The following is a 10,370-nucleotide window of genomic DNA, read 5'->3' as shown; positions in this document are numbered from 1 at the left end:
CTGCGTGGGGCTGGGGGCTCCTCTGTGCTCCGAAATTGCCCGACGCCAACGTCCCGCATTCCTCTGCTGCCAATCCCGGGCACCCCGGCAGCCGAAGCGCTTTCCTTGAGCAAGGACACACGCAGCGTCCTGCAGGGCTCTGCCCCGTGATGTATTGAACATGACAGAGCCTGCTGCGAGGGAGAAATAAAAAGCAGGAGCAGCACTCTAACTGCCCGGGCTTTCCGATAATGTACGCCGGTAAATGGTGATGAGTGCATTTAAAGCTGATTTTAAGCTGGATGGAATGAGGGGCTGGCACAAGGGACCATTAAAAGATAAAAATTGCAAGAACTCCTTTGTTGTAAGGTTTTGGAGAGCCCGGCGCACGGCACTGGAAGGGTTTGCCCCTGCCTGGGGGCACCGGGTGCTGCCCCTTCGGGCGGCTGAGAGGCTCTCAGCAGTTCCCAGCAAACTGTTGCCCTTTGCAGTTAATTTGGTTTGACTGCAACCTTTCCAAAAGTGCTGACGGAGAAGGTGTTGAAGCCAGGCACAGTCTCTCCGATTTCCATTTACGTTATCAGCCAGGCGCCGGGTGTGTGGACTTTGAAGTTGAAGTATTCTGAGCCCTGCGCACTATTTTTTTTTTTTCATTATTATACATTCTTAAGACCTTTTTTTTTTTGGCGTTTAATGCTTTCAGTGGCCGAGGCTGCTGTGACCCTGGTGCAAACCTCGGCTGCTGTGCTCCTGGATCCCACGGGCATCGCAGTGGGGCACCCGGAGCTGCCTGCACCATGCTGCGGGTGCGCTGCATCCATCCCCAGCCTGCAGCACCCGTTGGGTTGTGTTACCTGCTTTCCATTAAAGCATTTCCATTGCCTTCTGTGAGCACCGCAGCAGCTCTCTCACCCAAGGATGGGCTCCCACACCGGAGGCACGTGGGGTGTTTGGTCCCTCAGCTGCTGAGCCCAGCCGCTACCCCCTGGAGGTAGCCCACGCATCGCGCCCGCACAGCTCCTCCTCCCCAGCCCGGTTTTCTGGGGCGGCCATCAGGTGAAATTACGCTTTGAGTAACCGCTAATTAGCAAATTGCAGCGTTCAGGCCCAGGCGCTGGGGCAGAGGTCGTTAGCTTGCCTTGAAAAATATCATAAAGAAAATAAGTGGGGTACCAGACGCACCCCCTGGCTCTGGGCTGCTGGAGCGGGCTGAAACCCTGCTGGTGGTGGCTCTTGTGCCACCCCATGGGAACGCTGTCCCCAAGGAGCCTTTTGGCCACGTGGCTTTTCCCATGCTGTCCCTCTGGTCCCTACAGGGCAGCACCAGGCATTGGTGTCGGTGTAGGGAAGCCGTGCTGTGACAAACTGTGACAAACTGCGCCGTGCCACACCGTGCCCACCTCGGACACCAAGAAGCCACCCTCAGGCTGGGCTCCCCAGGAGGGCAGCCACCCTCTCCGCCCCCCAGGTTATGGGGCGCCCCCTCCATTCTCCCCACAACCACATCCGAAGCTCTGGGGACAAAGCGGGGTGCCCGCAGCGAGCACACTTTGCGCCTGCAGCCGTCGGGTGCCGTGCGTCGCGCACGCGGTGCCGGGCAGGGCCGAGAGCCCCGTGTCCCCCCCCTGCACCCCCGTGCGCTGCTGCGGCACCTCGTGCCATCCCTCGGCGGCGGCTTCTCCGAACAGATGGCAGGAGGAGGCTCTGGGACACCGTCAGCTGTTGTTATCGCTAGCTGATGACACGGAGTGTAAATTCTGTTGGCACTACTCCCTTCGTCTGTTCTGCCTCTGCATCCCACCAGTTTTAATTACTGTAATTGAGTTATAATGAATGATTGTGCATTACCATTGTCTGTAATGTGGCAGGGAGTATTCTGTTCGTTACACACTCCATCTAACAACATGCCCCTCCTCGTTGCTTTGTTTATCTGGTTGAAGGGTGTCATCACTTCAAATGGCACAGATAAAACACTACTCAGAGTGGCTGCGTTTAGATGTTTATCGTTTTTCTGTTCTCAGGCACTGGTGCTTCACTGAATCCCGGTGGAAAACTGCAGAAACAGATAAAAACTAATTTGGCTTAATCTCTCTTTAAAAAAATAAATAAATAAAGGGAAGAAAAAAAAAAAAAAAAAAAGCAAACCACCACAACAAAAACCCTGCAGGGCTTTGGCCCACTAAAAAAACCTTTGGCACGGGTTGGCACCAGGGGTGGGGGCTCCCCTGGGGGGCTTGCCAAGGGCTCGGTTGCCGTGTGCTGGCTGTGCCCAGGCACCCAGCCCCGTGCCCATGACCACCACCTCAGTGGATTTTGGGGATGAAGCCACGATCAGCGGGCACAGGAGAAGCTCACGCGTTCAGCACCAAGCGCTCAAGCAGGGACCCTTTTAATCTTTGAGGCAGAGGCCAGGCCAATATCAATTTTCAAAGGCAGAGCTGTGTCCTGAGAGCGCCCATCGTGCTTTTTGGCCTCCCAGAGGATGAGAACTGGCTCGTGTGCACCTCTGGTGCTTCCAGGCTGCGGCTGGCTTCGGAGAAAAAGCGTTGTGTGAGCACTTTTGTAAAAGACTTGGCCCCATCTGCACACTGTCAGTAAACGGCTGAGCTAAACAGCACAGTGTTATGAATAGTAGCATTTGGGAGTTTTAAACCTTTTTTTTTTTTTTTTTTTTTTTTTTTTTTTTTTTTTTTTTTCCCAAGGTAAATTCCAGCAGGATCAACACTGCGCAGGAATTGCCCCGGAGGAAGCTGGCTGCTCACCAACTCGCCTTGTAAAAAAAAGATTCATTATTACCGTTGAGCCGAGATGAAACAATTCTCTGGAATTAACTAGTCTAATTTTGACCAGCCGATGTTTTGCTACAATGGAAGTTGGGATTGTTACACATAAAAGCCGACCCCCCCAGCACCCCGGGGAGGGGGGGGGAGAAGATGGGCGAGATGATAACGCCGGCGGCGGGCAGGGTGCACGTGCACGCACGCACGCACCTGAAGGAGCCGTGCCCGGTGCCAAAATCCGTGCCGAAAACCCCGTGTGGCACCTGGGGTGGTCACCCCAAAGGGCTGGGCTCGGCCACGCTGCCCCCACACCACAGCATCCACGGGGATGGGGGCACGGGCACACCTGGGACACTAACGAGGCTGATGAGGAGAACCGCTGCGCCCGGCTGGTAATTGGTATTTCGCGTGTGCAGGTCTGATAGCTTCTGCTGAGAGGTTAATTAATGGTTCATTTAGCCGTTAGAGGCACTAAACGGGAGGGCACTGAAGGGCCTTGCTCACTTCGTGCTCACCTTTCCCCTCCCAGCAGGAGAACCCCGGCCCCCCCCCAATATCACTCACACCGGGGACCGGACCCCTGCTGCAGGAGCAGGGCTGGTGGGGGTCCCCCCATCGCATCCCTGAGGACCTCAACCCCCTTTCCACACCTTGTGGGGTGGGCACAGACCCAGAGCATCCCCAGACACAGCCACTGTCATTCCCCAGGCAGCCCCCGCCGGGTCCAGGAGCTCTCGGCGAGGCACCCAAGCAGAGGGCCCCGCAGTTTCCCCGTGCTTTATGGCAGCACGGAGCAGCTGTGCTGTTCTCGAGGCATATTGAAGCGGTTTAATTACATTTTGACACTAAGAGCTGTTTTATTATCCCAATTTTTGTTGTGTAACTAGAACATGCAACGGATTGCAGAGGCATAATCCATTAATACTCACTTGTGAGGATTTGTAGCTCTGGACTCGTGGCCTTATACCTTACTCGCAGATAAATATATTATCCCCCTGGGCAGCCTATCTGGGGGAGGCAGCGGGCTCCAGCCCGCTGACAGATGTGGTATTTATGGATGCTCATTGCTCCTGGCAGGGACACGTCCTTGGAAATGGGCTCGTGCCTCCGTCTCTGGTGCCCAGCAAGGACCGAGGTGGTTGTGGGGTGCCCCACAGTGGGTGCTTGCAGTGGGTCTGGCCTCTACAGGAGGTTCCTCGTCCTTGTGAGGGCTCAGCCTCCCATCATCAGGGTGAGGAGATGGGTGGATATGGCTTGGGAGCACAGGGATGGAAAGCTGGTCTTGTGTTGGCCACCCAAGCTCAGGAAACGGATGGCATCTTCCATTGATGCCACTAAATTCATACATATTATATTTCCCTGATGGTTTGGATATTAAAAACCCATGTAAAGGTGCAAAACCTCAAGGCAGGGCTGAGTGCACCTTCCTCGAGGCATGGAGCAGGCAGCCCCAGGGCTGTGAGCCCTGCCTGGCCCTGTGGGGGCAGTGGGAGCCAGAAGGGGCAAAGCACAAAATGCAAAACCTCCCCCTGGAGAGGTGCACAGAGCACGCCGGCAGCTCCCAGCTCAGCTTCTGCCACAGCAGGAGGGTGGCCACCCTCTGTGGAGCATAAAAGAGGCAGAAAACTGCAAATCTGGGGTTTGGAGGTGCAGTCAGTAACCCGCTGACCTTGCCAGGCTGGGGGTCTCTGCTCCTCCCCAGAGCACCTCGCTGCCCGCACCCCGGCACCGAGCTGCAGGGAGATTTCTCTCTCCCGTGATAAATAACTTGCAGGGAGCAGGAGCCATCTGAACCGAAAAGCAATCATCCCAGCTAATAAACCGCTCAGGAGCTCTCCTGAGCCGTAAAAACCCTGCCTGCTGCTTTCGGAGGGTGGGGAGCGAAGGCAGGAGCAGCCCAAGGCTGCGCACGCTTCCTGCGGCAGGAGCAGGGACCGCTTCATCTCTATGGGTTTTCATCCACCCCACTGCGCTCCTGCTGAGTCCCAAAGGGCCCCATCCTGGTGCAAAATTCGGGTGGGAGAGGCCGTGGTGCTGCTCCACATGTTTACATCATTTCTCCCTTTGCATCTCTCCCCTGCAGCCCCCAGTGCCCCAATAATCCCCCAAAATCCCCCAGCGCAGGAGCACGGCCCCGCACACTGGCAGCCGGGGTTATCCCAACCCTGCCCCGGAGACCCCAGGGACCCCCAGGCCGGTGCAAGGACCTCTCCCTGCTTCGCCTGCTGCTCTCTGAACCAAGTTACTTTCCTCCTCCCCTTTCCCAGCACTTAACCTCGTGATCCTCTCTCTTTGAGCACACACAATTTTGGCACGCAGCTCCGCGGACCACCCTCAAAAGCAAATCTCTTTAATTTATGGAGAGACTCGGCTTAAAAACGCAAGGATTTCCCCCCCTCCTCCGTCCTTCGCGTTTTGTCCTGACTGTAAATTTTTTAACGACAGTTTAGAAAACATGAGCAAATCATCGGTGACGTTTTTATAACCTGCCTAATACTTTAAATAAAAGGTTCCCCAGAAATGCGTGGCAGGAGCTGATGAGGGCGATCTGCGGGGACAAACGTGCTGAGCACCGGGGGCCCTGCACTCATGGTCCTGCCACAGAGCCCAGCCCCACAGACCCCAAATCCACATTTCCAATCCCCCACCTGTGCCGTGCGCCAGGAGCAGCCCAGCTGCGTGTCTGGGATGGGAAGGGCATCAGAAACCCCAGGGATCTGGTACAAAGCCCGCCTGGAAATAAGAACACGAGCAGGGATTTTCTTTTGAAGATGCTCACGTGTTTCATTTCTAGACATGGCAGTTTCAAGAAGAAATGTAGCCTTTGCATTTACATTTTTCCCCCAATTTTTAAAATTAAGAACTGTACGAGATTCCCAAGGTTAATCAGAGGGCTAAATAGAGCACTGTGCTTGCTTCCTCCTAGCTGGCACCATGCTCGGCAGCCCAGCCGTGCTGTTCAAACAGGCCAGCCTCCTGGAGAGGTGTTTTGACCTGCCCTGGTCCTTCAGGTAGTTTTTTTTTTTTTTAATTATTATTTTAATTTTTTTTGGTGGAAATGCACACAGTCTGCACCAAGACTCACCCACCCCTTCCTCCCCATGCGCCATCCCCTTCGCCCTGCGCATCACCCACCGACCCCAGGAGCGATTCCCATCCTTCCTCCAGGTCCCTGGTGGCCGTATCCCAAATCCCCAGCACCCACACCTGGGGGTCCCGCTGGAAACCCTGCTGTACCCCGGGGGAGCAGCCCTGCAGCAGCCCCTCCATGTGCCGCTGGGCTTTGCGCCGCTCTGCGCCCTGGCGTTGGGTGACATTGAGGAACACGCAGCCTCCACGGTTATGATTAGTCACCAAACTCGTAATCTCATCAAAGAGATATCACAAGAGCTTGACAGGGGCTGTTTCCCATAAATCCACGCTGATTGGCATTAATTGCACTGTCCTCTTCTGATTCTCTATTAATTGAGTCCCGTATCAGCTGCTCCATTATTTTTCCCGGGATCGATGTCAGGCTGACAGCCCTGTAATTACCTGGGTCATCTTGTTTGCCCTTTTAAAATACCAGCACAACATTAGCTTTCTCCCAGCCCTCTGGAACCACCCCGGCGTTCAAAGACTTATTGAAAATCAACATTAATGGCCCGACCGTTCTCCTTGACCAGATGTTTTAAAACTCCTCGGAGCAGCTTAACCAGACCCGCTGATTTCCAAACACCCGCGGGTAGCAAGTGCCCAACGCCCGTGCGAGCAGGGGCTCCTTCATCACCAACCACTGCTCCCAGCCCTCGCTTCCCCATCACCACAGAGCAGGAGCACATCACCACGACGTCCTGCTCCAAGCAGCTCTTCTCAGCCTTACCTCCGCCAGCCTCCACTATTCCTTCGGTTTGGGTTCCCCGGCTCCTTCCCCAGCTCCCGGTGCCACCAGCACCCTCTCAGGGACACCCAGCACAACAAGAGAAGGGTTACTGCCCATCCTCCAAACACCCAGGGCCTGGGGAGGGGGAATTTCTCCGCCACGCTGTGATAACATTCACCCGATAACGCTCATCCATCTTCATTAGGCGCAGGAAGCGCGGGGAAGGAGCAGGAGCAGCGGTGCGGCCCGACACGGGCCCTTTTCAAGGATCATTGTGCCCTTCCTGCAGGTAATGGAGATGAATGCAAATCGCCCTTAATGCCTGCAAGTCATCCCCGCCACACTTACCAACTCCTTTCCACCAGGAGAGCACCCAGGGGTGAGCGTGGGCAGCCCCCCACAGGGTTTCATTGGCACCCACCGCACAGGATGGGTGCTGAGCTCCACTCTGGCACTGCTGGACTCTCTGTACACTCTTCAGCAGATATTTGCTCACGCCACCAGGCCACGGTGACCCCATAAATCCCAGCCAGCCCAGCAAACACAATGAGCAATTGTTATTTAAGAGCACGGATGGCGTTTGAACCATCACCCAACCTGCCCCAGCAGGAGGCTGGGGCTGTGCCACCTCCCCTTCCAGGGACATCACCTTCCTGCAGCCCAGTCTGGTGGTAATTACACCTAGGCACAGCTCTTCTTAATTGACTGCTAATGGCTAGCCACCTGAGGACAGCGTTGTATTAAGAAGGTTAATTGGGTTGGGCCAGGCACACGCTTTGGGGGGTGCAGAGCACTGAGGGATTCACCTGGCCCATGGGTGCCCACACCTGCCTCACTGGGACTTGTTTCTCTAGGCTTCCCCACTGACCCTTCCCAAATTCATTAAAATAAAATAAATATGTGCCCTTTGGCGTGAGCCTGATGAAAATGTGTTTGGTAAAGGGGGAATTCACCCGGGGTGTTCCTCTTGCTGCTGAGGGATGGCACCAGCACCCTGGGGCGCAGCGCTCACCCGCAGCTCCTGGCCACTGAGCCATGGGCAGAGGATGCCACGCCAGGTGCTCCTGGCTTTGCATGGAGCAGGGATGGCTTTTTGGGGAGAATATTTGGAAAAGCACCACACAAACAAACAAGAAGGCACCAGGAAAGCACCAAAAGCCAGGGCGTGGGCAGCTGTTACCAACAAGGGACCTCTTCCAGCTTCCCCAGGGAGGGAAGTCCCCAGGGAGGGATGGTGCCAGGAGCCTCCAACCCAAGTCTCACCCACCACAGTTTTGAAGGGGACACTGCAGCTCTCGCACCACCTTGTCCCCAGCACAGAAATCTCTGATGGGCAATGCCCAGGCTGATGGGGTCTGAAGGTGTTGGCATAGCCGGCCCCTGTCCACCACCGCGGAGCAACCAGCAGCATCTCAACAACCAGATGTGTCACTGAGACCGAGGGACAAACCAGTGTTTGCGCCCAAGGCAAGACAAAGGGCAATCTGTTGGGCTCCCGAGCTGACAGACGAGGGCTGTGTTCTCCCCGCTCGCATTTTATCTCTGCGCACCAGCTCTTCCAACTGCTGGGAGAAGAACAAAAGTGTGCGCAGCAAAGGAAAGAAAACATTTATGCAGCCAAGCGCAGCATCACCACTGCTGGGAGGAAGAAGGGGAAGGAAAAATGTGAGCGTGCTGCTGTGCAGGGCTCAGCCTCGTGTGCTCGCAGCCCCAGCACCGCACCAATGGTGCTGGGATGGGGCTGGCATCCCCCGAGCTCCCTCCCGGAGCAGCGGCGTGAAAGGAGCAGCAGGGCCCTGAATGCGCGTCCACGGCCACGTGAAAATGGATTCCAGCACTACTTGGAGCCCGAGCCCATTATTCCTGAAAGCAGCTGGATTGCAGCAGGGCTTGGTGCAAGGCTGCCGCAAAGAGGTTACCTCCTCCCTGTGGGATTTTATTTATTTATTTATTTTTATTTTTATTTTTTTTTTGTGGTAAAAGGCGAGCCATTTTGTAACCTCACCTTGGGTGTTTTATTCTCCAAAGAAAGCTTGAACTGCAGGAATGTCAAACGAGGCTAAGTAGTTGCCCTAGCATCACCGTCAGACAAAAGCCGACACTTTCTGGCATTAAATTGCTAAGAGACAGTCAAGGACTCTTCAATGCGGCTGCAAATTGTGTGACCAAGCTGGAAAAACACAAGCCACAAGATATTCTTGGCCTGAACGCACCCATAATCAGATGAAACCATAATGGTGCGCAGACACCAGTCCCTCGTTTTCAGCGTGGTGAAATGCCTGCCGAAACGCCTGGCTTGGCCCATGGGCTGGCTTCCACGGCTCATTGCTGGGCTGAGGTGGGGTGCTCAGAGGTGTTGGGGTGCCCGAAGGTGCTGGGGTGCTCAGCAGGTGCTGGGTGTTGGGGTGCCCACAGTGCCAAGGTGCTGGGTAGGTGGTGGGGTGCCCGGGGTGCCGGGGTGCCCGGTAGGCAGTGGGGTGCCCTCAGTGCCAGGGTGCTCAGCAGGTTTTGGGGTGCTCAGAAGGTTTCGGGGTGCTCAGCAGGTTTTGGGGTGCTCAGCAGGTTTTGGGGTGCCCATTGGGGGCCGGGCAAGGTGGGTACAGGCACCCCGAGCATCTCCGCCGGGGTGGCTGCGTGGCGGTGCCCGGCCGCCCCTTGTCGGCGCCGAAATGTTTCGGAATCAGGCATTTAATGAGAACAAAAGAAATTAATTGGTGGTTTAGGCCTAATGAGACTGCTGTGCAAATTAACAGTCCTCATCAGCAGAAACAAACAGAGTCCTTAAATGAATTGCTGCGGAGCATTACACTGAGTAAGCTTTTGCCGGGATGATAAATAGCGGGTCAGGAGGGACCATCTGTGCTCCCCCTCCCCGGCACAGGCAGGGAGCGGGGAATGAGGCTTAGGGAGAAAAATAGATCTCAATAAAGCATAAATTCTCCGTTTTATTCATCCAGGCCCAGCTTGACACCACCATCTTACGAGCGAGATAAAGAAGAAAACCACTTGCATTTGCATCTGAAAAGAGCAAGACTGCGGCCCCTCCACTCGCGAAGCCAAAGAGTTCTGATTTCAAGGGATATTTAGCCCCTATTCAGGCGGGCACAAAAGCCGGGCCCCCGGCACGGCAGCGGCAGGGCCGGCTGATTGCGCTGCAGACAGAAGCCCTGTATATCTGTCACACAACCCATTTGTTCCCTCTGTTTACTTAAGACGTTCTTCAATTCCCAGCGAGGATTTGTATTTCTGGGTTGGTTTACTTACGCTCGTACGCTGAAAAAAAAAAAAAAAAAAAAAAAAATCTGTCTGATCTTTAATAATCAAAGTAATTAGAATAATCCTTTCAGGGCTGAATGAAGGATTATTTCTTCATGTCATTTTAGTTTCATCCTCATTTGGGCTCATAAAATGTGGAAAAAGCACTTCAAAAGCCCCACTGTAGTCCCCGGCCCTTGATGCTCTTGAAAATTCCCACCCAGACGCCTGCCAAGCCCCGCGTTCTCAGGGAAATTTCCAGGCCCTTGCGTGTTTGTCTAAAGCAAATTTATTTATTTCAGCGGTGGTCAAATAAACACTGGGTCCGCTGAGATTTGTGGATCGTTTGTTGTTTCGCTGTCTTGGGCAGATAAGGAAACCTTTGATGAAGTGAAGGGACTTTGTGTGTCTAATCTGGGCCCAGCAGCTACACGCAGCGATTGTAAAATGCTGCGGTGTCTGCAGGGAACAGTAATTACATAGGAGGATTAAAA

This window comes from Aythya marila (genome assembly GCF_965140915.1).
Source record: "Aythya marila genome assembly, chromosome: 11".
Classification (NCBI taxonomy): Eukaryota; Metazoa; Chordata; class Aves; order Anseriformes; family Anatidae; genus Aythya; species Aythya marila.
Note: the sequence above shows the minus strand (reverse complement) of the source record.